The following is an 11,384-nucleotide window of genomic DNA, read 5'->3' on the forward strand; positions in this document are numbered from 1 at the left end:
GTTGATTAATTCAATATGGTGTCGCCAGAGAAAAGTATACCATTTCACAAAGTTCCAGTTGTGAGCATGTTTCATAAACAAAAGCTATCTTTGCTTCACCTTTTTCTTTTCTCAATGTAATTTACTGGTAGGGTATGTCATAAGTTCCCCTATGGTCATAACTGGATAGCAGTTGCTCATATTTGATCACGTACCATTGAGTGATAAAGTTGAAGCTATATTTTATATTTCAGTTAAAAGCAAGAAAACATGCATATTCTAAAATCCGAACTCCCCTCCAAAAAAAAAAAAAAAAAAAAAAAAAAAAAACAGGCGTATTTAAACCTTTTGGGCATAAACAACCAGAAGCAACTCATGGTTCAGGAAAATTGATCTCTATATAGATTAAGTGTGACCACCTATTTAAAAAAAAATAGTACGTCTCAATGGGTCACTAAGTGCCTTCCGAACTTTTAACAAAGAAGTTGGAGTCAAACCAAAAATGCACATGGTGATGAATGGTTAAACATGAGATCTAATATCACAAGCTTATGACAGAAAAAGTCTTTACGTTTTCGATACTGAAAGAGATTTCAACAATCCTTTGACAGATTTTTATTTTATTAATCCTGATAGATGGGGGAGATAAATGCGTAACTCAACGTTATGTCCGAGGCAAACTTATTTAGTCGCCGATAATCTGGCAGGTCCGGAAAGCTCTTTGTTTTTATGAACTGGATTTTTCCAGAAATGTAATATATATATATATATATATATATATATATATATATATATATATATATATATATATATATATATATAACTACTTAATTTACTCACATAATATTAATATACGAAAGTATAGATTTATGCGTAAACTTTAAGTATTTACTTCAAAAGTGCTCTATACGTATGTAGAGCTAGTTAGTAAGTTATAAAATGCATATGGCGATTAAGCTACACTGAATATTCCGCGTTTCCTCCACTCTAGGACTCTTCAGGCTTATCCTGAAGAGTCCTAGAGTGGAGGAAACGCGGAATATTCAGTGTAGCTTAATCGCCATATACATTTTATAACTTACTATATATATATATATATATATATATATATATATATATATAGGTAAGCTGTATATGTAGTTGGTTGTGTAGCCGCACTGATGAGCCATGAAACAGCGAAACAGTACTGTATGTGGATGACTATATATATATATATATATATATATATATATATATATATATATATATATATATATAAAAGTGTTGCGAGGATTAATCAGAATCGGAACCGGGAATCGGAAAAATCGGAATATTTGAGGGTATGGGAATCGGTATCGGAATCGGAAAAATTTATACCGATTTTCCGATGCCAAAATGATGCTTTTAATTGTCTTTTTTTAAATTTGACTTACAAAGTAAAAAAAAATATTTATAGATTTAAAACAACCAGTGAAGCTAAAATCGATAGATCGTGCTCCACAAAATATCTGCAAATGTAACATGTGTGTTTTTACGGTAATTGGAGAAAAAATACATCCATATAGTTAAATATTTAGAGATGTTTAAAGAATCAGAATCGGTAATTGTATCGGAATAGGGAAAAATATTGGAATCGTCCAACACTAATATATATATATATATATATATATATATATATATATATATATATATATATATATATATATATATATATATTCTTTTTTGGGTACAAAATTTGATAATGACTGAACAAAGACCAATTAACATGATGGATTTTAAAAAATAAAAAAGGGCTAGCTAACTAGATTTCGTTCCTCCCTCAACAGCGCTAAATCGAAGAAAAATTGCGATTTAAAAAATGTTCATGGATATGACAGGGAAGAAAAAAATATATAATTAAAAAAGAATAAACGGGAAAAGAATTACATCGAAATCAAACCAGGTCCTAAAAGATTTTCTCTTTGTTTGCGAAGAGAAGGTCTCAAGGGCTTAATAAAAATAGTTTCTCGGATTTTTAAATGGAAAGAGTGCGACCTACTTATGATCGTAAACATGCCAACATTAAATTTTGTGGCACAAGCACGGTTATTTATAAGGTGCTCGCATATGGGTCTACTATCTGCATGATTACTATTTCCTGTTATTTTTAATGTTATATGACTAGTAGTTTAAGAGTTTATCGGTTAAAAATTTGCACAAAGACACCCGTACATGCATCTACTGTTTTAGTTATATATAGAAAACGAGCTTACATCAGGTCACGTGTTTGAGTACTTATACTGAAAGAGATTTTTTTTATCAAATTTAACATTTTGCTTAATGAAGAAAGATTTAGTCAACGACGAACCGACAGATCGTATTCCAGAGTTTGGTTTTTCTCATCATTTTTACAAATAAATCACCACTTATCAATGCCCAGAGACCACTCGAGGATAAAGGTCAAAGAATGTACAGTGGTCAAAAGGACAATATCATAGCAATCGTTAGAAGTGTAAATTTGGTTAATTGGATTAATTAAGGGGAACGGCTCATCAAGAACTTGTTTACATTGGACTTGAAGACGGCGATGTTGTAGTCAGCTGGAAAGCAGGTAAACGGAAGAGAGTTCCACAGGTATGCAATCATTAGAAAAAAGCTTTGTTCATAGAATCTACGTTAAGGTTTAGGCACAGATAAAGATTGGGGGTAATTATTGATCGTGTTTACAACCAAACGAGTGTTTCTCGTGAATGACGAGGGGTATAATATTGGAGCTCAGACGAGCACTTGCCATGAAAATAACGATAAAACAGAGACAGGCTCGCAACGTCTCTTCTGTGAGAAAGAAGTTGCATGGAAGAAAAAAGGGCATCCCCACTAGGCTACGAAGTCTATTCTGAACTCTGTCAAGCCAGGATAAGGTATTCCTAGCAGCTCATGCCTAGATGTGGCAGCAATAATCCATCCTTTGACGTATCTGGCTCTTATATAAGTAGAGAATTGCATGAGCAGGTTGATACCTACTGGATTGATAGAAAGGTCCCATCATTTTCCAGCGATCTTGGCAACGGATTTTATGTACGTATTCCATTTTAAATCAGGAGTAAAGTCCAAGCCAAAAAGCTTGACCAAACATGGAGCCTCCCCAAGACGAGAGCCATTCATTTCAATTAATGACAGATGGGAATAAGAACGCTGATGATGTAAAGATAGGAGCTTGGTTTTAGATGCATTGTACCACATGTTCAAGATCAGAGGAGAGAAAATCAGAGAGAACTTGGCCGTTTACGGCCTTGATGTGCTGCCATAGATGGTAGTGTCGTCAGCAAAAATGTCTAAGAATAAAGTATCTAGGCACTTAAAGGGCAACACTATCAGGGACAGATGAATCGTCTTGAAGGGCCAACAACTGTGTAGCACAGTAACATGCACATATGTCTACGTAAGAATATATAAGTAACATGCACATATGTCTACGTAAGAATATATAAGTTTGTATTTAACCACAATTGTCCTGGACATCTCCTTGCCGCTGGAATCAGGCAGTGCCGACTCAGAAAAAGTTGAGGCTTGAGATTGTGCTACACTTGCTTCGCAATTACATAGGAAGACACTCTTACAAAGGATATGCATTGTCTTCCAAGTCAAAAGGTAGGCTATTAAATTAAATAACCGTAATCACTGTAAATTTGTTCTTATTAGAAAACAAGTTGTCATGTTTCATATTACGAACCGTGCATCAGTAGCAATTCAGTTAGCTAGTGTGAATTTTGACTCGGGTCACATTTAGTGCATGCCATGATAACCTTTAATCTGCAAACATAATCGTTCGCAGAGACGGTTGGCGTAAAGTTGATGTAGCGGTAGATAAAACAGAACTGAACGATAATAAATTACATCAGTCTTTTCGTAGAAACTGTGCGAATGGGACACCGTCAATGATGTAGAAATAAGCTAAGCGCAATGTTGCCTGAAGTCTCTGTCCGTGTGGGTCACTCATTTATGTAAAGTTGGAAAGTTAAGAAGTAAATAATTTGGAGAACATTAATCGCTCTCTCTCTCTCTCTCTCTCTCTCTATCTATCTCTCTATCTATCTATCTCTCTTCTGAGTTTGTTCTCTCCAAATAAAAATATTATGAAAATTTTCAGCGAACGCCTCTTAATGTCTCCTTTCTTCGTGCAAAAAAAGCTTATTTATATAGCAACCGCTAGATGAAACAGCAACGGCGAACAGAAGTGGATTAGAAAAAAACGAACACATATAACACATGTAAACATCCTGCGCACGTGTTTATCAGGAACTCTTTACTTTGTTATTGAAAATGCGTGTTATACTTGCATCACGTCGTTAAGATCATTTCACATTAAAAAAAAGATCTCGTTTTATAATATGCCCATGCGATTAAAGATGTTCTTTGGGATTCGATTATTTTCACGCACAAAAGGATGGTCTAATGTACATAAAGGATTTCCTTGATTTCTCCAATAACACTTAATGTTGCCTATAGTTATATTTTCTAATTATGATCTAAGAGTGTTATGTTAAGTGAACACGTTTTCCATGAAGGTCAAATGCAATGATCAATATGAAAACGATGAACGCAATGAAAATCTCGCTGTGTTTGCAAATATACATATACAGGCAAAGTATAACATATACAGGTGTGGGCCTCGCATGCGTTTTACACTAGTCGAGGATACGTCCACAACAATTAGTCCGACATAATCTGGTTTGTGTGTAAAAGAGTGCGGACGCGCGTATGCAAATGCCGAGCCGTGTGTGAAGTGACGTCACGTCAAAGAAAAAGGGAGAAAAGATTATAAAAAGAACATGCGCACAGACCGATGACCACGATCAGGTTAAATAGGTGGAAATAAATGTATGTTGTTTAAATTTCTTTCATATGCCTTGTTTTTGCTTAATTTGAGAGGGAGTTTACAACATGGGGTCCCGAGCGTCTATATATTAACACGTGTGTAAAGTTACAGATGATTATCTTCTAATTTATTTTCAGGTTTTAATAAAAGACCTTTATTCTCTTTTATCCCGCCACGCGTGAATTCTCGTTGCTACTATCACGTCACCCACGTCTCTAACGTGATAGTGATCATAATCAACCATCTGTGCACAAGTCCTTTTTTTATAATCTTTTTTCCTTGCTGTGACGTCACTTCTCACACGACTCGGTATTTGCATACAACCGCCATACGCTAATCTGCACTATCTTACACATTTAGAAATGGGTGGTCTTGTTTTTATCGGTCTTTATCGGAGTTTTCTGTGCAATCTAATGAGTAATTCTGCAGGTCACATTTTATTTCTAGCATATGTAAATATAATTCTAGTTAGAGATATGCTTAATTATTTCTGTATGAGGCTGTGTCAGTTGAACACCGGTTTGGCACACATAAGTTTCATACGGTATTTTGGGATGTGCACGCGTATGTTTACGTCATTCCATCGATCTATCACGCTAACCGCATAGATTGAATGGTCGCATCTTAAGAGTGTTTTTTTTAACATTATTACGTGAACGATAAAATTGTCGCCTTCAAGAAAACAACACTACAGTTTTATTTTAAAACTTTTATTTAAAAATAAATTTAGGTAACTTGATTATATAGATGAAATCTATTCAATGTAGCCGCCTTCGGCCTCAATCACCGCCTCGATACGGATCCGGAACTTAGAGCATGTCTTTTCCATAAGCGCCGGCGGGAGCTCGGCGAATACTCGGTGGATTACGAAGATCAGGCTGACTTTTGTGTTGTGGGAAGTCATGTTGGTGATGTTCACGACGTATACCCAAACGAAGTAGTCCAGCGGGTTTAGGTCGGGGAAGAAGGCCAGTGAGAGAAGTGCACAAAGTCGTAGCACTCCTAAAGCAAACTTGTGGACCGGCACCAAGTCCTGCTACCACACCCAGGATCTGCCAGCGGCCACCTAATTGCACCAGGGGATCACCACACTCTTCAGTACATCCAGGTACACTGTGGTGTTGACCTTCAAGCCGACTTTAAAGATGTGAGTTGGCATGATGTGCCCCTCACTTGAAACTACACCAAATACCATAACTATTGCCGGAAACTTTGTTGAGCTGTGCCCTCAAGCGTTGAACCGTCCGGATTTGCATTTTGAGGGTGCTGGCAATAGTCTTGTGGTCGTAACTTGGGTCGGTAGAGAGCATGAGTTGGAGTGCGGCGCATCTCCGATCTCGCTCGTTGAACATTATGTCACTTTCAGACATGATAAAAGCCTCCTTTCAGTCTTGGAATTTGTACACAACTGGCCAACTAGTAGATGGTCTGCAACAAAAAAAAAAGCAAAAACAAAAAAAAAAACAAAAAAAAACGGTTTTCATCAAACGGAAATGGAATCATGTCGTCTTTTCTAGAGCGAAAACTTTATCATTCCATCCTGTAAGTAATAAACGTGGAAATCCGAAGGGAACCTTGTTCTCCGTTGATCATCGAAATGTCAACTGGTGTAAAGTGTTTGAACGGATCGGCTTAGAAATGAATGCGAAAGTCTAGACTGAAGGGGGGATTAATTTGGGCGCGTGTCAAAGTAAGAAAGGATTAGCTGATTGAACGAGATATGGATGGTGCTCCACCATTATTGAATACTGTTAGGGTTGAAATCGATGAGAAGAAAGACGAGGACGACAGAACAAAACAAAGGCCACTATTCTAAAGATACGTCCACTCATTTGCGCGTTTAGTGCGAAAAATACTATTTCAATTAAATGCGTGACAGACCAGAAGAATAGGCGATCCAAAACAAGAAATCTTACTGAGCCAGTAGGTGATGGTCGAGAAATAGTCACCTGCGTATTTAAAGTAAAGAAATAAAGAAACTCGAACAATGCTCTGTACTATGTAATCAAATATGTGGTTTGATATTTTTTATGAAATAGTACTAGGAACACTCGACGTTGGCTGGGATTGAATAATGATCAACGAATGTTTAACACTGATATTTTTATTGTCATCGAAATCGGTGAAATCGTTAATTTTTAATCAAATCGATTAATTGCCTGCTATAGTTGGAAACCCACCGCGTTGCACCGAGAATAAGATTCACATGCCCACCGCAATGACTTAGTCCATAATACATTGTAGTTTACATTGCACTGTAGAGAACCTACTGTTTGATTTTATAATATGGTTTTATATAAAAGCTTGCATTAATGTTTAATTTGCAAAAATTAAATATCATGGTTCAATTATGAAACATTCATTTCGAACATATCTGTGTCATATCAAAGAATCTACTGTTGCTTTTATATGCCATGCCTTTCTGCTTGTGTAAAAAACTCTTGCATGCGCTTATGATGTTAGGCTGTATAAGGCGTTAACTTTAATCAAAATCGCCTGTTACTTCTTTCATCGGATTTTTTCAATTATCGATTATCGATACTTATCAAAGACATTCCCATATAAAACCTATTTAAGGAAACTGGCAGGTACATAAAATGCATTTGTGTTAAATGTAAAAAATCAGCCCAGCCGTTAAGGAGTCCATAATGAAGGAACGCGCATACACAGACAACGTTTCTATTATATAATAGTAGATAATTACAGGGTGATATTTTTGGTTGGTTGTTTTTGTTTTACGGCATATCAACCCTTTTCAGATTATTTAATGCCGAATCCAGTGAGTTTGAAGAATAATTTTTTAATAGAGTATATTTGTTTTTTTTTTGTTTTGTTTTTTTAAGTCAGTTTCTATTTAACCCATAGTTGGGACCCTAACAGGTACTACCAGCCCGGGTCAGAGTAGACTTGGAAGCAATGGACATTAAAGGGTGGCTCCACACTCCCCAAAGCCCGCAAGCTGGGGCCTCACCATCGGATATAGTTTAAGGTCATATCCAGGACCGGCGAGATTTTTGAAGCATGTTTTATAAATAAGGTCTTTTACATGTATGAATAATATATATATATAGTTAAAATTATTTTAAGAAAAATATCGTACAATGTTTCTGTTTTTTTTTTATCAATTTTGTTTTAAAAAGTAATCAAATAGGTGGTTTGATTTTGGAGAGTGGAACTAATAATGTTTTTTGCATATTTTGTAAATAGTTTATTTTACATATGTAAGAATGCAAATATCTGTCGAATTATTTCAGGAAAATATATATTTGCTTTTTATTTGAAAAAATTTCTTTTACAAAATTAAGTAATGATTGTTTTTACTTTATTTTTAGCTTTGAATTATTTGAAAACATCAAATATCTATGTTATCTTTGTATATTTTGTTAAAAATGTCTTTAATAGAAGTAAGAATACAAATACGTTGTTAGAATAGTTTTAAAGGACAATATATAATAAAAGGCATATGCTTCATATATTAAATAATTTCTGTTACAAAAATAAGCAATCATGTAAGTGGTTTGATTTTTTTTCTTTTGTATTTTGTAAGTAATTTCTATTACAGAAATAAGTTTTCAAATTTGAGGTTTGATTTGTTTTGCAAAATCTAATAAAATGTTTATGCTTTGGTTGGTATTTTTTTGTAAATAATTTCTTTTACAAAAAAAAAAAAATAATAATATTAAAGTGTTTTCAAATATAACCCAATCACGAAAACCAGGTGATATTTTAGCATGTATACGGCATGATGAAAATATATAAGAAATTCCAAGGAAAATGATAGATTTATTGAGTTGCACATCGGTAATTACATTACAATGAATAATTCCGTCCGTTTGCGCCTCAAAATTGTGATCAGGTGTGTGTGTGTGGGGGGTGTTGGAGAGAGAGAGAGGGGAAGAGAGAGAGAGATAGGGGGAGAGAAATAGAGGTAGATCGAAAGAGAGAAAGACAGTGAAAATTTAAGAGTAGAACTTTTTAGTAATTAACCAGCTTGTTAGCCTTATAATACATATTATCTTTAGATGAAATTTGTATTTGTCGTTGCGTCCACCGCCAAATTAAGGCTTTTTAATCAAAAACAGGAGATGAATTTCGAAAATATAGGCGAAAAAAGCGACCCCCTCCTTGTAGAAAAGTGCTCAGGAAGGAATTAATGTTTTTAACCAATTATTCGATATTTGCACCCGAAAGGTCGAACTTCAAAACGATCTCGTGAAAATCCGTTGCCTCTGTCAAAAGTTTTAAGCAAACATGCAAATATGCATACATGTGACCCTTTGAGCTGTGATCATAGCGTAGTATCTGTGTTAACTGTGGCAAGCAGGGCCAAGAGTCAAAACATTATTATTATTATTATTATTATTATTATTATTATTATTATTATTATTATTATTAGTTGATTCGAGCGACCGCTGGTCGCTGGATTAATTATTATAATTAGAAAAATAAACAATTAAATTGGGAAAATGATTGACATATTATATAATAATATCGCAAAAGGAATGTGAAAATAGAAAATAGATGTAAACATGATTTTGGGTTGGATAAACAAATAACTAGATTGGGGACATCAGCTGTTGGTCTGAGACACGTAATGATGAGACGTAATGAGACACGTGATGTATGTAGATTTGGAAAAATCTAGGAAGTCGTTAGCTGGACATCAGAGAGAACGGATGACTCAAAATGACGTAGGGAGCGGCGTCATTTCAAGCAGCCAATATTTAAAAACGTGTAATCTCTGCAAATGCCGGCCGGATCATGAAAATAAATGTTCGTAAATAATGCAGGTACGTTTTGTGTTATTTACATCTGATAAAAAGAACTGTTTTTCTACAACTGTTTTGATACGTCCACGTCAATCGTTTCCTGTAACAACTGTTGCATAAATGTTAAAATATACAGACTAGACGATCAGCTAAACGATACGACGTATATACACGCATTTACACGTACATGAATATACAGATAAAATATAAACCCAACTATTCAATATGTTATAGAACGTATTCATACACCTGATTATATAACATACATACATACATAAATACACATACATACATAAATACATACATACATATATAAAAAAAGGCTTCCATCAGTCTTGACAGACTGTGGATACCTACTGTAAGGGTGTCTGCGCGTGAAAATTTTGTGCAATCTCCAACTACACCTCTCCTGGGTCGAGATTGTTGAATTCCAATGGCAAGTGGAGGTTCAAAACGACCGAAAGTAATGCCCAGATAAGCCGAGAGCACATACAGCGCCTAGAATTCCCAAATAGTCACCCATCTGGTACTAGCCAGGCTCACCGTTCCTTAACTTCGGTGATCTGACGAGAACCGGTGTGTCAATGTGATTATGCCGTATAATACATACATACATACATACAGACAGACAGACAGACAGACAGACAGACAGACATATATTTAAGCAGAAAGGTGAAATTTATATTATAGATTTACCTTAGGTGTGACAGCATTAAGAAACGATTATTATTGATAAAAATAAATGGTACTTCTTTACTATGAGTCAAAATTGAAAATCGCGTTTCAAGTTAAATTCCTTTGATATATTAACGTATCACGCGGAAATAATTATCCTTACCAAGAATTAGAAAATAAAAAAAAATGAATGAATAATCGAGTAGAAGTTTAATTACAAATAAAAATCAATTGTAGTTTTATCGCATGACCTCATTCATTTCACTTGCTTAAATGAAAGAATGGTTTATCTCACTTGCTTGACCAGAACTTCAGGCATTTCCGTTGTTATCAACGGCAGATTTTTTATTTTTCATAAACAATTCTACGGTATCTTCTACTAGATCATATTTTTAATTTAATAAAAAGGAGGGTGCGCCTATAAATTCATCCTTGTCCGTTAGTCCTGTCGTCTGCCTGCACTTTTCTCAATAATTACGCCTTGGAAGTTTTTGAAATTCTGCACATACATTAAATATGATATGAGTAAAAAAGTAAGAGAATGGATTTTCCGGGATCCCTCCGGTTGTGCACCTAGGTGTAATTTTCGGGTTAAAAATGGCTAGAATTGACACTTTTGTACTTATTGAAAAAAAATAATGATGCCTTGAATTTTTATAAAACTTTTTGAAAAGTTGTAACTAATTGATTTCTATATAATTTTGTTTGCCTATACTTGGCAATAACTCTTGGGCGTGCTGCAGGGGCTCTTTTAGGGCTAATAAAAACACTCAATTTTTGGTACTATTTTACCATATTTGTCCAAAATTTTCTGTGCATGTCTATTTAGCAGTTTTGCATGGTGCTGATTTCAAATTTAAAATATTTTAAGGCCTTGGGAACTTTTGGAGTTAAATGGGGGGGGGGTAAATGATGGAGTTAGTCATTTCTTTTTTTTTTTTGTATGGTGCAGAACTCAAATTTACATATGTTTAGGCCTAAACTTCACAGTTTGTTCATTTTCACGAGGATTTTACGTTCCTTGGGACTTTTGGGGCTAAATGGGGGGGGGGATACTGAATTTAGTCATTTTTATGCCTCGATCACTGTGTGGGACCATACATCACTTGTTTATTTGTAATTTT

Source organism: Euprymna scolopes, chromosome 10 (assembly GCF_053919585.1).
Source record: "Euprymna scolopes isolate OS-2025 chromosome 10, ASM5391958v1, whole genome shotgun sequence".
Classification (NCBI taxonomy): Eukaryota; Metazoa; Mollusca; class Cephalopoda; order Sepiida; family Sepiolidae; genus Euprymna; species Euprymna scolopes.